This window comes from Globicephala melas, chromosome 2 (genome assembly GCF_963455315.2).
Source record: "Globicephala melas chromosome 2, mGloMel1.2, whole genome shotgun sequence".
Taxonomy (NCBI): domain Eukaryota; kingdom Metazoa; phylum Chordata; class Mammalia; order Artiodactyla; family Delphinidae; genus Globicephala; species Globicephala melas.
Genome location: NC_083315.2, coordinates 11582711 through 11603644, shown reverse-complemented (window position 1 = coordinate 11603644; position 20934 = coordinate 11582711).

Below are 20934 nucleotides of genomic sequence, written 5' to 3'. Positions count from 1 at the left end.
ATGAAGCAAAAATTGGAAGATTAATAGGAAAAATAGATAATTCAACAATTATAATGACAAATTTCAGAAGGAAATATAGTGGCAGATTTCACAGAGAAAAGATAAATCATCCAAAGGAACAACAATTTGACTATATCTGATATCTCAATAACAATGGGGGCCATACACAGTAGAAGTATCTATAAGGATATGAGGAAAAATAACTGTCATGCTAGAATTTTATACCTAGCAAATTATCTTTCAAGGATGAGAGTAAAAGGAAGACATATTTTTCAAAATAATAAATAAAAACTGGAGCATATTTTACCAATAGGACCTCCCTAAAGAGATGTACTGGGGCTTCCCTGGTGGCGCAGTGGTTGAGAGTCTGTCTGCCGATGCAGGGGACATGGGTTTGTGCCCTGGTCTGGGAAGATCCCACATGCCACGGAGAGGCTGGGCCCGTGGGCCATGGCCGCTGAACCTGCACGTCTGGAGCCTGTGCTCCACAACGGGAGAGTCCACAGCAGTGAGAGGCCCACGTACCGCAAAAAAAAAAAGAAAACAGAAAAAAGAAAAAAAGAGGTGTACTGTACACATCAGAATGATAATTTGAGATACAAGTATTAAGATTTGCCTCTTTTAGTATGTGTAGCATACTTCAGTAATTTTAAAAGTCATTTATGTTTCCATATAACAGGAACAAATAAAAAATAAAACTTGAAAATGATATCATTTTCAATAGTGCAATCAATGTAGGCTATCTAGGAATACATCTAACAAAAGGTGCATAATTCATAGGCTATTATAAAACATGATTAAAAGACTTCAACTCTTAAATAAACATGGGAATATATCTAAACAAGCAACTATAAAACTGTTAAAAAACTGACAATTTTACTGATGATGATGTTTAATTTATACTTTAAAAAAATCAAGGGACAATTAATCTTAGACTCCACTAGCATATAAATAAGGAGGGGATGATTGAAATAATATTTTCTGGGGCATTGTGATTGTTCTGAAGAATGGGGAAGGGAAAATATTCATTATTTTTAGAGTTATTAAAGATAAATATTTAAACACATAAGGTAAACATTAAAAATAGCATGTGTCTTTCAAAACTTATAGAAGAAAAGGTTACAAGAAAGAAGAAGAAAAAGTCTAAACAAAGAAAAAGGATCAAAGAAAAATCAAACAAAATAAAAAGGGCAAAGTATGAGAATACAAATAAATCTAAATGTATCAGAAATCACAATCAATATAAATGAACTATTAATGTAAATCATTACATTAACAGTTTAAAGGAGCAAAACTATGATTATTCCAAAAGATTCAAAATGAAAAATAAATGAAAGTGCATGATAAAATTCAGCAATCATTCATGGTCAAAATTTATAGCAACTAAAAACTAAAGGAAATTATTTAAAGTAAAAAAAAGGTCTACAAAAATCCTACAGCAAATCCGACCATATTGAAGTATTAAAATAATTATCTTTATTCAACAATAAGACCCAAATGCTCACTGTGACCATTTCATTTCAAAATTGTACTAGTCATCTTAGCCATCACAATAAGAATAGAAAAAGGAAAAAAAGGTGTAAGGATTAGAGATGAAGAAACAAAAATGTAGTTTTTTGCTGATTACCTACCTAGAAAATCCAACTGATTATTAAACTTAATAAAGCAGTTGGTAAAATTGCTATATGTAAGATCAAGCTAAGTTAACTTTGTACTTGAGCATATGAAGAAACTGGGATTCTCCTTCTTTGCTGAGTAAAGAGTAAAATTTTACAACCATTCTGACAAACTATTTCTCTTCATCTACCAAGCTAAATACATATAAACTCTGTAACCCAGAAGTTTCCCTTCAACACATACAGGTATAATTAAGGTATAATTAAGGGAAATAAGTGCTTATGTTCCTCAAAAGATATACTAGAATGTTTTTAGCTGCTTTATTCATAATATAAAAAACTGAAAGAGAGGAACCAAGATGGCGGAGTAGAAGGACGTGCTCTCACTCCCTCTTGTGAGAACACCAGAATCACAACTAGCTGCTGGACAGTCATCGACAGGAAGACACTGGAACTCACCAAAGATACCCCACATCCAAAGACAAAGGAGAAGCCACAATGAGGCAGTAGGAGGGGTGCAATCACAGTAAAATCACATCCCATAACTGCTGGGTGGGTGACTCACAGACTGGAGAACACTTATACCACAGAAGTCCACCTACTGGAGTGAAGGTTCTGAGCCCCGTGTCAGGCTTCCCAACCTGGGGGTACAGAAACAGGTGGAGGAATTCCTAGAGAATCAGACTTCGAAGCCTAGTGGGATTTCATTGCAAGACTTCGACAGGACTGGGGGAAACAGAGACTCCACTCTTGGAGGGCACACACAAAGTAGTGTGTGCATCGGGGCCCAGGGGAAGGAGCAATGACCCCAGGGGAGACTGAAACAGACCTACCTGCTAGTGTTGGAGGGTCGCCTGCAGAGGCAGGGGGTGGCTGTATCTCACCGTGAGGACAAGGACACTGGCAGCAGAAGTTCTGGGATGTACTCCTTGGCATGAGCCCTCCCAGAGTCTGTCATTAGCCCCACCAAAGAGCCCAGGTAGGCTCCAGGGTTGCGTTGCCTCAGGCCAAACAACCAACAAGGAGGGAACCCAGGCCCACCCATCAACAGTCAAGAGGATTAAAGTTTTACTGAGCTCTGCCCACCAGAGCAACAGTCAGCTCTACCCACCACCAGTCCCTCCCATCAGGAAACTTACACAAGTCTCTTAGGTAGCCTCATCCACCAGAAGGCAGACAGCAGAAGCAAGAACTACAGTCCTGCAGCCTGTGGAACAAAAACCACATTCACAGAAAGATAGAAAAGATGAAAAGGCAGAGGGCTATGTACCAGATGAAGGAACAAGATAAAAGCCCAGAAAAACAACTAAGTGAAGTGGAGATGGGCAACCTTCCAGAAAAAGAATTCAAAATAATGATAGTGAAGATGATCCAGGACCTTAGAAAAAGAATGGAGGTAAAGATTGAGAAGATGCAAGATACGTTTAACAAAGACCTAGAAGAATTAAAGAACAAACAAACAAATGAACAATACAATAACTGAAATGAAAACTACACTAGAAGGAATCAATAGAATAACTGAGGCAGAAGAATGGATAAGTCACCGGGAAGACAGAATGGTGGAATTCACTGCTGTGGAACAGAATAAAGAAAAAAGAAAGAAAAGAAATGAAGACAGCCTAAGAGACCTCTGGGACAACATTAACCACAACAACATTTGCATTATAGGGGTCCCAGAAGGAGAAGAGAGAGAGAAAGGACCCAAGAAAATATTTGAAGAGATTACAGTCAAAAACTTCCATAGGGCTTCCCTGGTGGCGCAGTGCTTGAGAGTCCGCCTGCCGATGCAGGAGACACGGGTTCGTGCCCCAGTCTGGGAAGATCCCACATGCCGCGGAGCAGCTGGGCCCATGAGCCATGGTTGCTGAGCCTACGCATCCGGAGCCTGTACTGCACAACGGGAGAGGCCACAACAGTGAGAGGCCCGTGTACTGCAAAAAAAAAAACTTCCCTAACGTGGGAAAGGAAATAGCCACCCAAGTCCAGGAAGTGCAGCGAGTCCCATACAGGATAAACCCAAGGAGAAACACACCGAGACCCATAGTAATCAAATTGGCAAAAATTAAAGACAAAGGAAAATTATCGAAAGCAGCAAGGGAAAACCGAAAAATAACATAAAAGGGAACTCCCATAAGGTTAACAGCTGATTTCTCAGCAGAAACTCTACAAGCCAGAAGGGAGTGGAATGATATACTTAAAGTGATGAAAAGGAAGAACCTACAACAAAGATTACTCTACTCAGCAAGGATCTCATTCAGATTCGATGGAGAAATCAAAAGCTTTACGGACAAGCAAAAGCTAAGAGAATTCAGCACCACCAAACCAGCTCTACAACAAGTGCTAAAGGAACTTCTCTAAATGGGAAACACAAGAGAAGAAAAGGACCTACAAAAAAAAAAATTAAGAAAATGGTCGTAGGAACATACATATTGATAACTACTTTAAACGTGAATGGATTAAATGCTCCAACCAAAAGACAGTGGCTTGCTGAATGGATAGAAAAACAAGACCCATATACATGCTGTCTACAAAAGACCCACTTCAGACCTAGGGACACATACAGACTGAATGTGAGGGGATGGAAAAAGATATTCCATGCAAATGGAAATCAAAAGAAAGCTGGAGTAGCAATACTCATATCAGATAAAATAGACTTTAAAATAAAGAATGTTACAAGAGACAAGGAAGGACACTACATAATGATCAAGGGATCAATCCAAGTAGAAGACATAACAATTATAAGTATATATGCACCCAACATAGGAGCACCTCAATCCATAAGGCAAATGCTAACAGCTATAAAAGAGAAAATGGACAGTAACACAATAGTAGTGCGGGAGGTTAACACCTCACTTACACCAATGGACAGATCATCCAAAATGAAAATAAATAAGGAAACAGAAGCTTTAAATGACACAGTACACCAGATAGATTTAATTGATATTTATAGGACATTCCGTCCAAAAACAGCAGATTACACTTTCTTCTCAAGTGCGCATGGAACATTCTCCAGGATAGATCACATCTTGGGTCACAAATCAAGCCTCAGTAAATTTAAGAAAATTGAAATCATATCAAGCATCTTTTCTGACAACAGCGCTATGAGATTAGAAATGAATTACAGGGAAAAAAACGTAACAAAACACAAACACATGGAGGCTAAACAATACGTTACTAAATAACCAAGAGATCACTGAAGAAATCAGAGGAAATCAAAAAATATCTAGAGACAAATGACAATGAAAACATGACGGTCCAAAACCTATGGGATTTAGCAAAAGCAGTTCTAAGAGGGATGTTTATAGCTATACGAGCGTACCTCAAGAAACAAGAAAAATCTCAAATAAACAATCTAAACTTACACCTAAAGGAATTAGAGAAAGAAGAACAAACAAAACCCAAAGTTAGCAGAAGGAAGGAAATCATAAAGATCAGAGCAAAAATGAATGAAATAGAAACAAGGAAAACAATAGCAAATATCAATAAAACTAATAGCTGGTTCTTAGGGAATATAAACAAAATGATAAACCATTAGCCAGACTCATCAAGAAAAAGAGGGAGAGGACTCAAATCAATAAATTTAGAAATGAAAAAGGAGAAGATAAAACAGACACCGCAGAAATACAAAGCATCCTAAGAGACTACTAAAAGGAACTCTATGCCAACGAAATGGACAACCTGGAAGAAATGGATAAATTCTTAGAAAGGTATAACCTTCCAAGACTGAACCAGGAAGAAATAGAAAATATGAACAGACCAATCACAAGGAATGAAATTGAAACTGTGATTAAAAATCTTCCAACAAACAAAAGTCCAGGACCAGACGGCTTCACAGGTGAATTCTATCAAACATTTAGAGAAGAGCTAACACCCATCCTTCTCAAACTCTTCCAAAAAATTGCAAAGGAAGGAACACTCACTTTTCATGTGCTTATTTGCAATTTATAAATCTTGTCCGGTGAATTAAGTGTTCAAATATTTTACTCATTTCTAATGAATTTGTCTTTTTATTACTGATTTGTAAGAGGTCTTTATATATTGTGGATGCAAGTTCCATTATCAGATATGTGTTTTGAAAATATTTCTCAATCTTTGGATTACCTATGTAAGTGTCACTTTTAAGGAGGAATTTTTAAAAATTTTGATAAAGTGCAGTTTAACAGTTCCCTCTTTTGTGGTTCATACTTTTTGCATCTTACCTAAGAAATCTTAGTCTAACATAAAGTCAGGTTTTCTCCTAGAAGTTTTAAACTTTTCCATTAACATCTGTGATGCATTTTGAGTGGATATTTGTGTTTGGTGTGAGATTTGAGTCTTGTGTTTTGCCTGTGATACCCAGCTACTCTAGTGTGACTTATTGAAAAGACTATCATCTTCCCCATTAAATTGCCTCAATGCCTTTTCCAAAAATCAATTAACCCGACATTTATGGGTCGATATCTGGAATTTCTATTGTGTTCCATCGATGTGTATGTCTATTCTTATTCTAAACACATTCTTGACAAATGTAGCTGTGTAATAAAATCTGACACTATGGAAAATAGGTCCTCCACTTTTGCTCTTCCTCTTCGAAATTGTGTTGGCTATCCTAGTTTGTTTGTTTGTTTGTTTGTGTGGTACGTGGGCCTCTTACTGTTGTGGCCTCTCCCATCGCGGAGCACAGGCTCTGGACGCACAGGCTCAGCGGCCATGGCTCACGGACTTACCCGCTCCGTGGCATGTGGGATCTTCCAGGACCAGGGCACGAATCCATGTCCCCTGCATTGGCAGGCGGACTCTCAACCACTGTACCACCAGGGAAGCCCCCCTTTTTTTTTTTTTTTTTTACATTTCTATATATTTTAGAATCATTCTCCAATTTCTACAAAAAAGCTGCCTAGGATTTTGAATGGGGTTGCAATGAATCTACAGATAACTCAAAGCAGAGCAATAGCTAGCCTTTAATCCATGAATATGGTATGTATCTCTACTGATTTATCTCTTCCTTAATCTTTCTGAGCAAAATTTTGTAGTCTCTGGCATACAAGTCTTGCACATATCTCGTTAAATTTATCTTGAAGTATTTCACATTTTTGATGCTATTATAAATTTTTTAATTTCCAATAACTCTTTCACTAAAATACAGACATTCAGTTAATTTTAAATTTTTAATTTTCTTGTTTTTATGTACCTTCACGTATTCCTTTTTTTTTTTTTTACATCTTTATTGGAGTATAATTGCTTTAAAATGGTGTGTTAGTTTCTGCTTTATAACAAAGTGAATCAGTTATACATATACATATGTTCCCATATCTCTTCCCCCTTGCGTCTCCCTCCCTCCCACCATCCCTATCCAACCCCTCTAGGTGGTCACAAAGCACCGAGTTGATATCCCTGTGCTATGTGGCTGCTTCCCTCTAGCTATCTGTTTTACGTTTGGTAGTGTATATATGTACATGCCACTCTCTCGCTTTGTCACAGCTTACCCTTCCCCCTCCACATACCCTCAAGTCCATTCTCTAGTAGGTCTGTGTCTTTATTCCTGTCTTACACCTAGGTTCTTCATGACATTTTTTTTCTTAAATTCCATATATATGTGTTAGCATACAGTATTTGTTTTACTCTTTCTGACTTACTTCACTCTGTATGACAGACTCTAGGTCCATCGACCTCATTACAAATAGCTCAATTTCGTTTCTTTTTATGGCTGAGTAATATTCCATTGTATATATGTGCCACATCTTCTTTATCCATTCATCCAATGATGGACACTTAGGTTGTTTCCATCTCTGGGCTATTGTAAATAGAGCTGCAGTGAACATTTTGGTACATGACTCTTTTTGAATTATGGTTTTCTCAGGGTATATGCCCAGTAGTGGGATTGCTCGGTCATATGGTAGTTCTATTTGTAGTTTTTTAAGGAACCTCCATACTCTTCTCCATAGTGGCTGTACCAATTCACATTACCACCAGCAGTGCAAGAGTGTTCCCTTTTCTCCACACCCTCTCCAGCATTTATTGTTTCGAGATTTTTTTGATGATGGCCATTCTGACTGGTGTGAGATGATATCTCATTGTAGTTTTGATTTGCATTTCTCTAATGATTAATGATGTTGAGCATTTTTTCACATGTTTCTTGGCAGTCTGTATATCTTCTTGGAGAAATGTCTATTTAGGTCTTCTGCACATTTTTGGATTGGGTTGTTTGTTTTTTTTGTTATTGAGCTGCATGAGCTGCTTATAAATTTTATAGATTAGTCCTTTGTCAGTTGCTTCATTTGCAAATATTTTCTCCCATTCTGAGGGTTTTCTTTTGGTCCTGTTTATGGTTTCCTTTGCTGTGCAAAAGCTTTGAAGTTTCATTTGGTCCTGTTTATTTATTTTTGTTTTTATTTCCATTTCTCTAGGAGGTGGGTCAAAAAGGATCTTGTGATTTATGTCATAGAGGGTTCTGCCTATGTTCTCCTCTAAGAGTTTGATAGTTTCTGGCCTTACACATAGGTCTTTAATCCATTTTGAGCTTATTTTTGTATATGGTGTTAGGGAGTGATCTAATCTCATACTTTTACATGTACCTGTCCAGTTTTCCCAGCACCACTTATTGAAGAGGCTGTCCTTTCTCCACTGTACATTCCTGCCTCCCTTATCAAAGATAACTTGACCATATGTGCGTGGGTTTCTCTCTGGGCCTTCTCTCCTGTTCCATTGTTCTATCTTTCTGTTTTTGTGCCAGTGCCATACTGTCTTGATTACTGTAGCTTTGTAGTGTAGTCTGAAGTTAGGGAGCCTGATTCCTCCAGCTCTGTTTTTCGTTCTCAAGATTGCTTTGGCTATTTGGGGTCTTTGGTGTTTCCGTATAAATTGTGAATTTTTTTGTTCTAGTTCTGTGAGAAATGCCAGTAGTAGTTTGATAGGAATTGCATTGAATCTGTAGATTGCTTTGGGTAGTAGAGTCATTTCCACAATGTTGATTCTTCCAATCCAAGAACATGGTATATCTCTCCACCTGTTTGTATCATCTTTAGTTTCTTTCATCAGTGTCATAATTTTCTGCATACAGGTCTTTTGTCTCCTTAGGTAGGTTTATTCCTAGATATTTTATTCGTTTTGTTACAATGGTAAATGGGAGTGTTTTCTTGATTTCACTTTCAGATTTTTCATCATTAGTGTATAGGAATGCCAGAGATTTCTGTGCATTAATTTTGTATCCTGCTACTTTACCAAATTCATTGATTAGTTCTAGTAGTTTTCTGGTAGCATCTTTAGGGTTCTCTATGTATAGTGTCATGTCATCTGCAAACAGTGACAGCTTTACTTCTTCTTTTATGATTTGGATTCCTTTTATTTCCTTTTCTTCTCTGATTGCTGTGGTTAAAACTTCCAAAACTATGTTGAATAAGAGTGGTGAGAGTGGGCAACCTTGTCTTGTTCCTGATCTTAGTGGAAATGCTTTCTGCTTTTCACTATTGAGGACAGTGTTGGCTGTGGGTTTGTCATGTATGGCCTTTATTATGTTGAGGAAAGTTCCCTCTATGGCTACTTTCTGCAGGATTTTTATCATAAATTGGTGTTGAATTTTGTTGAAAGCTTTCTCTGCATCTATTGAGATGATCATATGGTTTTTCTTCTTCAATTTGTTAATATGGTGTATCACATTGATTGATTTGCATATATTGAAGAACGCTTCCATTCCTGGAATAAACCCCACTTGATCATGGTGTATGATCCTTGTAATGTGCTGTTGGATTCTGTTTGCTAGTATTTTGTTGAGGATTTTTCCATCTATGTTCCTCAGTGATATTGGCCTGTAGTTTTCTTTCTTTCTGAAATCCTTGTCTGGTTTTGGTATCAGAGTGATGGTGGCCTTGTAGAATGAGTTTGGGAGTGTCTTCCCTCTGCTATATTTTGGGAGAGTTTGAGAAGCATAGGTGTTAGCTCTTCTCTAAATGTTTGATAGAATACACCTGTGAAACAGTCTGGTCCTGGGCTTTTGTTCGTTGGAAGATTTTTAATCACAGTTTCAATTTCAGTGCTTGTGATTGGTCTGTTCATATTTTCTATTTCTTCCTGATTCAGTCTTGGCTGGTTGTGCATTTCTAAGAATTTGTCCATTTCTTCCAGGTTTTCCATTTTATTGGCATAGAGTTGCTTGTAGTAATCTCTCATGATCTTTTGTATTTCTGCAGTGTCAGTTGTTACTTCTCCTTTTTCATTTCTAATTCTATTGATTTGAGTCTTCTCACCTTTTTTTTGATGAGTCTGGCTAATGGTTTATTAATTTTGTTTATCTTCACAAAGAACCAATTTTTAGTTTTATTGATCTTTGCTATTGTTTCCTTCATTTCTTTTTCATTTATTTCTGATCTGATTTTTATGATTTCTTTCCTTCTGCTATCTTTGGGGGGTTTTTTTCTTCTTTCTGTAATTTCTTTAGGTGCAACGTTAGGCTGTTTATTCGAGATGTTTCTTGTTTCTTAAGGTAGGATTGTATTGCTATAAACTTCCCTCTTAGACCTGCTTTTGTTGTATCCCATAGGTTTTGGGTCATCGTGTCTCCATTGTCATTTGTTTCTAGGTATTTTTTGATTTCCTCTTTGATTTTTTCAGTGATCACTTCGTTATTAAGTAGTGTATTGTTTAGCCTCCATGTGTTTGTATTTTTTACAGATCTTTTCCTGTAATTGATATCTAGTCTCATAGCATTGTGGTCGGAAAAGATACTTGATACAATTTCAATTTTCTAAAATTTACCAAGGCTTGATTTGTGACCCAAGATATGATCTATCCTGGAAAATGTACCATGAGCACTTGAGAAAAATGTGTATTCTGTTGTTTTTGGATGGAATGTCCTATAAATATCAATTAAGTCCATCTTTTTTAATGTATCATTTAAAGCTTGTGTTTCCTTATTTATTTTCATTTTGGATGATCTGTCCATTGGTGAAAGTGGGCTGTTAAAGTCCCCTACTATGAGTGTGTTACTGTCAATTTCCCCTTTTATGGCTGTTAGTATTTGCCTTATGTATTGAGGTGCTCCTATGTTGGGTGCATAAATATTTACAATTGTTATATCTTCTTCTTGGATCGATCCCTTGATCATTATGTAGTGTCCTTCTTTGTCTGTTCTAATAGTCTTTATTTTAAAGTCTATTTTGTCTGATATGAGAATTGCTACTCCAGCTTTCTTTTTGTTTCCATTTGCGTGGAATATCTTTTTCCATCCCCTTACTTTCAGTCTGTATGTGTCTCTAGGTCTGAAGATGGTCTGTTGTCGACAGCATATATATGGGTCTTGCTTTTGTATCCATTCAGCTAATCTGTGTCTTTTGGTGGGAGCATTTAGTCCATTTACATTTAAGGTAATTATCGATATGTATGTTCCTATTTCCATTTTCTTAATTGTTTTGGGTTCGTTATTGTAGGTCTTTTCCTTCTCTTGTGTGTCTTGCCTAGAGAATTTCCTTTAGCAGTTGTTGTAAAGCTGGTTTGGTGGTGCTGAACTCTCTCAGCTTTTGCTTGTCTGTAAAGGTTTTAACTTCTCCATCAAATCTAAATGAGGTCCTTGCTGGGTAGAGTAGTCTTGGTTGCAGGTTTTTCTCCTTCATCACTTTAAATATGTCCTGCCAGTCCCTTCTGGCTTGCAGAGTTTCTGCTGAAAGATCAGCTGTTAACCTTATGGGGATTCCCTTGTGTGTTATTTGTTGTTTTTCCCTTGCTGCTTTTAATATGTTTTCTTTGTATTTAATTTTTGACAGTTTGATTAATATGTGTCTTGGTGTATTTCTCCTTGGATTTATCCTGTATGGGACTCTCTGTGCTTCCTGGACTTGATTAACTATTTCCTTTCTCATATTAGGGAAGTTTTCAACTATAATCTCTTCAAATATTTTCTCAGTCCCTTTCTTTTTCTCTTCTTCTTTTGGAGCCCCTATAATTCAAATGTTGGTGCATTTAATGTTGTCCAAGAGGTCTCTGAGACTGTCCTCAGTTCTTTTCATTCTTTTTTCTTTATTCTGCTCTGCAGTAGTTATTTCCACTATTTTATCTTCCAGGTCACTTATCCATTCTTCTGCCTCAGTTATTCTGCTATTGATCCCATCTAGAGTACCGTTAATTTCATTTATTGCGTTGTTCATCATTGCTTGTTTCATGTTTAGTTCTTCTAGGTCCTTGTTAAATGTTTCTTGCATTTTGTCTATTCTATTTCCAAGATTTTGGATCATCTTTACTATCATAATTCTGAATTCTTTGTCAGGTAGACTGCCTATTTCCTTTCAGTTGTTAGGTCTGGTGGGTTTTTATCTTGCTCCTTCATCTACTGTGTGTTTTTCTGGCGTCTCATTTTGCTTATCTTACTGTGTTTGGGGTCTCCTTTTTGCAGGCTGCAGGTTTGTAGTTCCTGTTGTTTTCCGTGTCTGCCCCCAGTGGCTAATGTTGGTTCCATGGGTTGTGTAGGCTTCCTGGTGGAGGTGACCAGTGCCTATGTTCTGGTGGATGAGACTGGATCTTGTCTTTCTGGTTGGCAGGTCCACGTCTGGTGGTGTGTTTTGGGGTGTCTGTGGACTTATTATGATTTTAGGCAGCCTCTCTACTAATGGGTGGGGTTGTGTTCCCGTCTTGCTAGTTGTTTGGCATAGGGTATCCAGCACTGTAGCTTGCTGGTTGTTGAGTGAAGCTGGGTGCTGGTGTTGAGATGGAGATCTCTGGGAGATTTTCGCCGTTTGATATTATGTGGAGCTGGGAGGTCTCTTGTGGACCAGTGTCCTGAAGTTGGCTCTCCCACCTCAGAGGCACAGCACTGACTGCTGGCTGCAGCACCAAGAGCCTTTCCTCCACACGGCTCAGAATAAAAGGGAGAAAAAGTAGAAAGGAGGAAAGAAAGGAAGGAAGGAAGGAAGGAAGGAAGAAAGAAAGGAAGAAAGAAAGGAGGGAGGCAGGGAGGAAGGAGGGAAGGAAGGAAAGAAAGAAGATAAAATAAAGTTATTAAAATAAAAAATAATTATTAAGAAAAAAATTTCTTTTTAAGTGAAAAATACAGAACAAAACAAAAAAAACGGACGGATATGACCCTATGACAAATGGTGGAAGCAAAGCTATACAGACAGTCTCACACAGAAACATACACATACACACTCACAAAAAGAGGAAAAGGGGAAAAAATAATAAATCTTGCTCTCAAAGTCCACCTCCTTAATTTGGGATGATTGGTTGTCTAGTCAGTTATTCCACAGATGCAGGGTACATCAAGTTGATTGTGGAGCTTTAATCCACTGCTTCTGAGGCTGCTGGGAGAGATTTCCCTTTCTCTTCTTTGTTCTCACAGCTCCCAGGGTCTCAGCTTTGTATTTGGCCCCGCCTCTGCGTGTAGGTCGCCAGAGGGCGTCTGTTCTTCGCTCAGACAGGACGGGGTTAAAGGAGCAGCTGCTTCGGGCACTCCGGCTCACTCAGGCCGGGGGGGAGGGAGGGGTATGGATGCAGGGCGAGCCTGCGGTGGCAGAGGCCTGCGGGATGTTGCACCAGCCTGAGGCGCGCCATGCGTTCTCCCCGGGGAAGTTGTCCCTGGATCCCGGGACTCTGGCAGTGGCGGGCTGCACAGGCTCCCCGGAAGTGGGGTGTGGATAGTGACCTGTGCTCGCACACAGGCTTCTTGGTGGCGGCAGCAGCAGCCTTAGCATCTCCTGACCATCTCTGGGGTCTGTGCTTTTAGCTGCGTCTCGCGCCCGTCTCTGGAGCTCCTTTAAGCAGCACTCTTAATCCCCTCTTCTCGCGCACCAGGAAACAAAGAGGGAAGAAAAAGTCTCTTGCCTCTTCGTCATGTCCAGACTTTTCCTTGGACTCCCTTTCGGCTAGCCGTGGTGCACTAACCCCCTGCAGGCTGTGTTCACGCCGCCAACCCCAGTCCTCTCCCTGCGCTCCGATGGAAGCCCGAGCCTCAGCTCCCAGCCCTGCCCGCCCCAGCGGGTGAGCGGACAAGCCTCTCGGGCTGGTGAGTGCCGGTCGGCCCTGATCCTCTGTGCGGGAATCTCCCCGCTTTGCCGTCCACACCCCTGTTGCTGCGCTCTCCTCCGCGGCTTCGAAGCTTCCCCCCTCCGCCACCCACAGTCTCCGCCCGCGAAGGGGCTTCCTAGTGTGTGGAAACCTTTCCTCCTTCACAGCTCCCTCCCACTGGTGCAGGTCCCGTCCCTATTCTTTTGTCTCTGTTTATTCCTTTTTATTTTGCCTTACCCAGGTAGGTGGGGACTTTCTTGCCTTTTGGGAGGTCTGACGTGTTTTGCCAGCGTTCAGTGGGTGTTCTGTAGGAGTTGTTCCACGTGTAGATGTATTTCTGGTGTATCTGTGGAGAGGAAGGTGATCTCCGCGTCTTACTCTTCCGCCATCTTCCCTTTTCTTCTCCTTATTCCTTCTTTGATATTCTTCCTTTCCTTATTAAGATTTGAGTTTCTGACCTGTATTATTTTCCTTATCTCTAAAGAACTTCCTTTAATAGTTCTTACAAGACTGGTCTACAGGGAACAAATTCCCTCCATTTTTGTTTGAGAAATTTTTTTTTTTTTTTTTTTTGGCTGATGCCTCATGGCATGCAGATTAACTCCCCAGCCAGGAATTGAACCCACGCCCCCTGCAGTGGAAGCACAGAGTCTTAACCACTGGACCACCAGGGAAGTCCTAACATTCAGTTAATTTTATGTATAGATCTTGTCTCTTGTGACCTCGCTAAACTTATTGGTTCCAGTAGCTTTATTGTAGCTTCTTTTGTATTTTCTACATAGAAATCATGTCATCTATAAAGACAGTGTTACTTTTTTCTTTCTAATCTGAATGTATTTTTTTTTTCTTGTGTTGCTGTACTGGCAAAAATACCTCAGTAAATTGCTGAAAAGAAATAAGAGCAAACATCTAGTCAGAGAGAAAGCAGTCATTCTTTCAGCATTGAAATGTTAGCTGTTAGTGTGTTTTTTTTGTTTTTAATCAATGCCTTTTATCAGATTAAAGGTGTTCTCTTTTATTCTTAGTTTGCTAAAAGTTTTTACTGTGAATGAGTGTTGACTTTGTTCAAATGCTTTTTCTGGTTCTACTGAGATGATCATATTTTTTCTTCTTTTTTTAATCTGTTAAAATGGTGAATTACATTGATTTTCAAAAGCTAGAGTAACTTTGCATTTCTGGGTTATATCTTTCTTAGCATAATATATTATCCTTTTTATATAGTGCTAGATTCAAATTGCTAAAATTTTCTTAGAGACTGTTGCATATATTTTCATAATAAATTTTGGTCAGTAGTGTTCTATCTATTCTGATAATGTCATCTAGTTTTGGTATCATGTTAACTTGGCCTGATAGAATGAGTTAGAAAATATTCCCTTTGCTTCTATTTTTCTGGGAAATTGTGGGTAGAATTTGTGCTGTATTTCCTTAATTTTTTTTTTAGAATTAAACGATGAAGTCATCTCAGTCTGGAGTTTTCATCATGGAAAGGTTTTTAATCACCAGTTCAATTTTCTTTATAGATATAGAGATATTACCTAAATCTTCTTGAGTGAGTTCTGATAGTTTATATCTTTAAAGCAATTTGTACATTTCGTCTAGGTTGTTAAATTTATTGGTAAAAAGTTACTCATAACAATTTCTGTAGTGATGCCCTCGCCTCCATTCCTGATATTGATAATCTGTGTAATTCTTTTTTCTCAATTAGGCTGTCTTGAGTCTCATAAGTTTTATTGATCTTCTCATAGAATTACCATTTGGTTGCATTGATTTTTCTCTGTTACTTTTCTGTTATCTTTTTCATTGATTTTTGTTCTTCATTGCTTTTTCCTTTTTATTCTTACTTTAGATTTAATTTTTTTCAAGGTTGAAGCTTAAATCATTGTTTGAGACCTTTCTTATTTTCTGGCAAAAATACCCATAATATAAGGCTATATATAATGCCATAACCTTCCTTTTAAGCATGTTTAGCAACATCATTCAAGTTTTTTATGTCATGTTTTCATTTTCATTCAATTTAAAATATTGTATAATTTTCCTTGCTATTTCTCCTTTAACTCATAGATTGTTTAATATTTGGAGATTTTTAAAATAGCTTTCTGCTACTGATTTCTAATTTAATTCTGTTATGATCAGAGAAAATACTCCATGCATTTCCATATCTCTGTGTAGCACCCTCCTGTGATATGTTGCCCTAAAAAGTGTGCCTTTGCTTCCCTGAACTTTGAACTCTGTCTCCTCAACTCAGAGAGACAGCTGGCCTCAGTTTGAGTGTCCCTTCCCTTCACTGTGGTCTGGAAACTCTCCCAGACAGTAACCACAGACATTTGTTGGGCACACCTCATTTGTTTTTACTCTCACAGCAATCACTTTCCTGTGTTGTGCATTGTAGAATGTCTGAAAACCATTGTTTCATATATTTTGTCTATTTTCCCAGTTGTTTTAAGAGGAAGGGTAAATCTGGTCTCTTTTATTCTATCATTACCAGAAGCAAGCCATAAACTGTTTAAAGTCAATTGTGTTTCCTCAAAACAGCAACAAACAGAAAATGTAACTTTAAAATGATACCTTTTTCAGTAGCAGAGATAAGGTACCCAGAATATATTTAACAAAAAATGTGCAATTTGTAGAATATTATTAACTATGCTAAAAATAAATTATTTAATACCTAAATAAATGGATGGAAATATAATGTTAATGGATAGGAAGATTCAATCACATAAATTTATCTGTAGATCAATGTAATACCAATGAAAAAAATTTTCAGCTTTATTGAGGTATGATTGACATATAACGTGTAAATTTAAGGTGTATAATATGTGCATTTGATATATTGAAAAATGATTACCATGATAGCATTTCCTTTGCTGTGCAGATGCTTTTTAGTTCTGTGTAGTCCCACTTGTTTTTTTGCTTTTGTTGCCTTTGCTTTTGGTTTCAAATCCAAGACCCATGTCAAGGAGCTTACCCTCTTTTCTTCTAGGAGTTTTATGGTTGTAGGTTTTTCATTCAAGCCTTTAATGCATTTGACTTGATCCCTGTGTATGGTGTAAGATAGGGGTCCAGTTTCGTTCTTTTGCATGTGGCTGTCCAGTTTTCCCACCACCATTTATTGAAGAGTTTATCCTTTCCCCATTGTATATTCTTGGCTCCTCTGTCATGAATTAGTTGACATATATGTATGGGTTTATGTCTGGGCTCTCTATTCTGTTTAATTGATCTATGTGTCTGTTTTAATGCCAATACCATTCTCTTTTGATTACTGTAGCTTTGTAATATAGTTTGAAATCAAGAAGTGTGATGCCTTCAGCTTTGTTCTTCTTTCTCAAGATTGCTTTTGCTGTGCAGGGTCTTTTGTGGTTCCATACAAACTTTAGGATTCTATTTCTGTGAAAAATGCTATTGGAATTTTGATAGAGGTTGCATTGGATCTGTAGATGGCTTTGGGGAGTATAGACATCTTAGCAATTTTAATTCTTCCAATCCATGAGCACAGAATATCTTTCCATTTATTTGTGTCTTCTTCAATTTCTTTTATCAATGTCTTACAGTTTTCTCTTTCTGATAGTTTGTTGTTAGTGTATAGAAATATAACTGATTTTTATATATTGATTTTGTATACTGCAACTTTACTGAATTTTCAAATTTGTTCTAACCATTTTTTGGTGGAATCTTCAGAGTTTTCTGTATATAATATCATATCATATAAAATAGAGGTAGTTTTACGTCTTTCTTTCCAATTTGGCTGCCTTTTATTTTTCTTGTGTAATTGCTCTGACTAGGACTTCCAATACTATGTTGAATAAAAGTGGGGAGAGTGGGCATCCTTATCTTGTTTTTGATTTCAGAGGAAAAGCTTTGAGCTTTTTACCATTGAGTATGATGATAGTTGTGGGCTTGTCATATATGGCCTTTATTATATTGAGGTATATTCTCCCTACATCCAGTTTGTTGAGTATTTTTATCATGCAAGGATGTTGAATTTTGTCAGATGGTTTTTCTGCATTTATTGAGATGATCATATGATTTTTATTCTTTATTTTGTTAAAGTGATGTATCACAATAATTGATTTGTAGATGTTGAATCATTCGTACATCTCTGGAATAAATCCCACTTGGTCATGATGTGTGTTCCTTAAAGTACTGCTGAATTCAATTTGCTAATACTTTGTTCAGGATTTTTGCATCTGTGTTCATCAGGGATATTGGCCTGTAATTTTCTCTTCTTGTAGTGCCCTCATCTGGTTTTGGTATCAAGATAATTTTGGCCTTGCAAGATGAGTTTGGGAATGTTCTCTCCTTTTATATTTTTTTGGAAGAGTTTGAGAAGGGTTGGTATTAATTCTTCTTTAAGTGTTTGGTACAACTTACCAGTGAAGCCATCTGGTCCTGGACCTTTCCTTGTTAGAACCAGTGAAATATATGATAGCTTTTGTTTTGTGTGGAACTTAGCAAGATGTTCATAAAATTGCATGAAAGAGCAAAAGACTAGGAATACCCAAGACACTCCTTAAGAAGAACCCTTGCCCAGCCAGATATCATGATTTATATGAGTCAGATTTGCACAATCTGTTTGGATAGATTGGGTTTCTAATCCTGCCTAGATACCATTTATTTCTCTGAGCCTCAGTTTCCTCATCCATATAACAACAGTGCCCACTTCACAGGGTAATGATGAGGAATAAATAAGTTACCATGTAAAAAGTACTTGGAACAGTATCTGACATATCATACATGTCAACATGTATTAGCTATTTTATTATTATTTAGTTCTAATCATTAAGACAGCAAAGACAAAAGGATATTTGTCTATTAAGGGATAGACAAAGAGATAAACAAAACATATTCAAGAATTCAGAAAAGACTCACACAAAAATGGAAATGAATAAATGACAGAGCTGACATTGCAGATCCATGGGAAAGGATGTATTGTGGTGTGGTGTAATTGATTGCTTGATTATCTACGTGGAAAAAAATAAAAACGGATCCTTTCCTCACACTAAAAACAAAAACAAACCAAATGTTCATCAACGGCAGGATGTAATATGCTCCAGTCATGGGCCACTATATAAAGTGAAAATGGATGAATTACAGTTTGTCATGTACATACATATAGGAATCTCAAGAAACATAGTGCTGAGCTAAAAGTAAATCACAGAAGCACAAATATTATTTGAGGTCATTTATATAAAGTAAAAAAAAAAAAAGCAAAGCCAAACAATATAATGTTTATAGATATATGCACATTTGCAAAACTATGAAAAAAACCAAGAGAATCATTAAAACTTAATCCAGCAAAGCTGTCACATCAGGGTCCAAGGGGCATGTGACAATTGGAAGCACTTAGAGGATTTCACATTCTCCAAAGGTAGTATTTTATATCTAAAGCTTGGCAATAGGTGTGTGGGTGTCCTTGTATTTTTTTTTATCTTTATATTTTAGTATAGATCCTTTTTATATTTGCTGTATCTCAAAAATTTTAAAAATTATCTGAGTAGTATCTAAAAATCTAAATATCATTTATGTGGTATATCAGTAGTTTCCCACTTCCATAAATAAGTGTTATATTTGGTATTTTAAAATTTTAATACTGTGTAATAAACTCTTTGTCATAACCTTAAAAAAAACCCTCTATGTTGTAAATATCCCACGAAGAGTTTTTCCAAACAGCAGATTTTCCAGGGGTTAGAATTAGGGGTCTCCTGAGGACATAAACAAAGACGTCAAGGAAGCAGAAGTGAAGGAAGCCAAGGGCTGTGAAATGACGTTAAAATCTAATGGAAAATGAACTTGTATTTCACAGTTTTCTTAACTGCCCATAAGTGGGTACATTTTTCGTCTATGATATTTTTTTTTAGGGAGGAAAACAATTATCTGAATAATCCTACCTTGGATTGGAGTTGCAAAACAATCCAAAAAGAGACCTTTAGAGCCTCATCTGGTTTTGGAAATTAGAAGTGTCTAAAAACTGAGAAACACCAAACCTCTCTTTAAGATACATGCCGCTCTGTTTCTCTGCATAAATACCTACATTGCCTTGTTTGTGAACACGGGTCTGCAGAGATATGAGGGTTATGTGAGGGCTCTTGCACAGCATGGCATAAATTCTTTCTTTCATCCACTCTAAAGAGTATTCAGGGACTGGGCTGAGCTTCTTTTGCTTCATAAAGCAAATGCAGACTGATCGGTGGATCTTTATTCACTCAGAAAAAAAGTGGGACACTCTGGTATAGGAGCTTCTATAATATAATTCAGGGCAAATTTTGGAAAGTTGAGGCCAAAGCATTTGCTAGCAAGGATTCTAAAGCTATGAGGGGAACCTCTCCCTCACTTCGAGGAGGGTGTGCTCTTCCTTTCAAGAAAAAGAGATGCTCTCTAAGGAAAAGAAAGGACAGTGGCAGGGAAGCAGAGATAGGAGACAAGTTGTGAAAGGGTGGTTTTAGAGTCTTTCTGAGGCAGATCCACCTCTACTTGCTCTTTACTGTTAGAGCAGTCATTTACATTTGTCTTTGTTAAAGTAAGGAAGAGAGAAGGGAATTAAATTCCAATTCCAAGGGCTTTGCATCCTCTGTTTGCAGTGTGGCTGTGTGACAGTGCAAGGGGACTTGTTGGGTCTGCTGGCAGCCATGGTTTGGCCAAACAGAAAAAAATCACATCTCTTTTCTGGTAGCAGAATGACTCTGCGCCATCTCCTTAGATCCATCTTGCAAAAACAGAATTTGCATCTAGGCGTTGCCCAGAGGCTACAGAAAAATGGAGAGAGGGAGAAGGTGGACCATTGTCTAGCCCTAGTTTCACAAGGAGAAATTACAGTGCCAACTGTGTACAAATCTGAATATGAATAATTTTTATTGTGATAAAATATACCACTTTGACCATTTTTAAGTGTCCAGTTCTGTGGTAGTAAGTGCATTCACATTGTTGTGCAGCTATCACCACCATCCACCTCCAGAACTTTTTTATCTTTCGTAATTGAAACTCTACCCGTTCAACACTATTCCCCATTCAACCCCGTCCACAGCCCCTGGTAGCCAGTGTTCTACTCTCTTTCCCTATGATGTATTTGACACCCTAGGCACCTTATAAGTGGGATCATACAATATTTGTGCTTTTATGACTGGCTTATTTCATTTAGCATAATGTTTTCAAGGGTCATTCATGTTACAGCATATGTCAGAATTTCCTTCCTTTTTAAAGCTAATACTCCATTGTATGCATACACCACATTTTGTTCACCTATTCATCTATCGATGGACAATTAGGTTACTTCCATCTTTTGACTACTGTGAATAATGCTGCTATGAACATGGGTGACAATTATCTGTTCAAGTTCCTGCTGTCATTTATTTTGGGT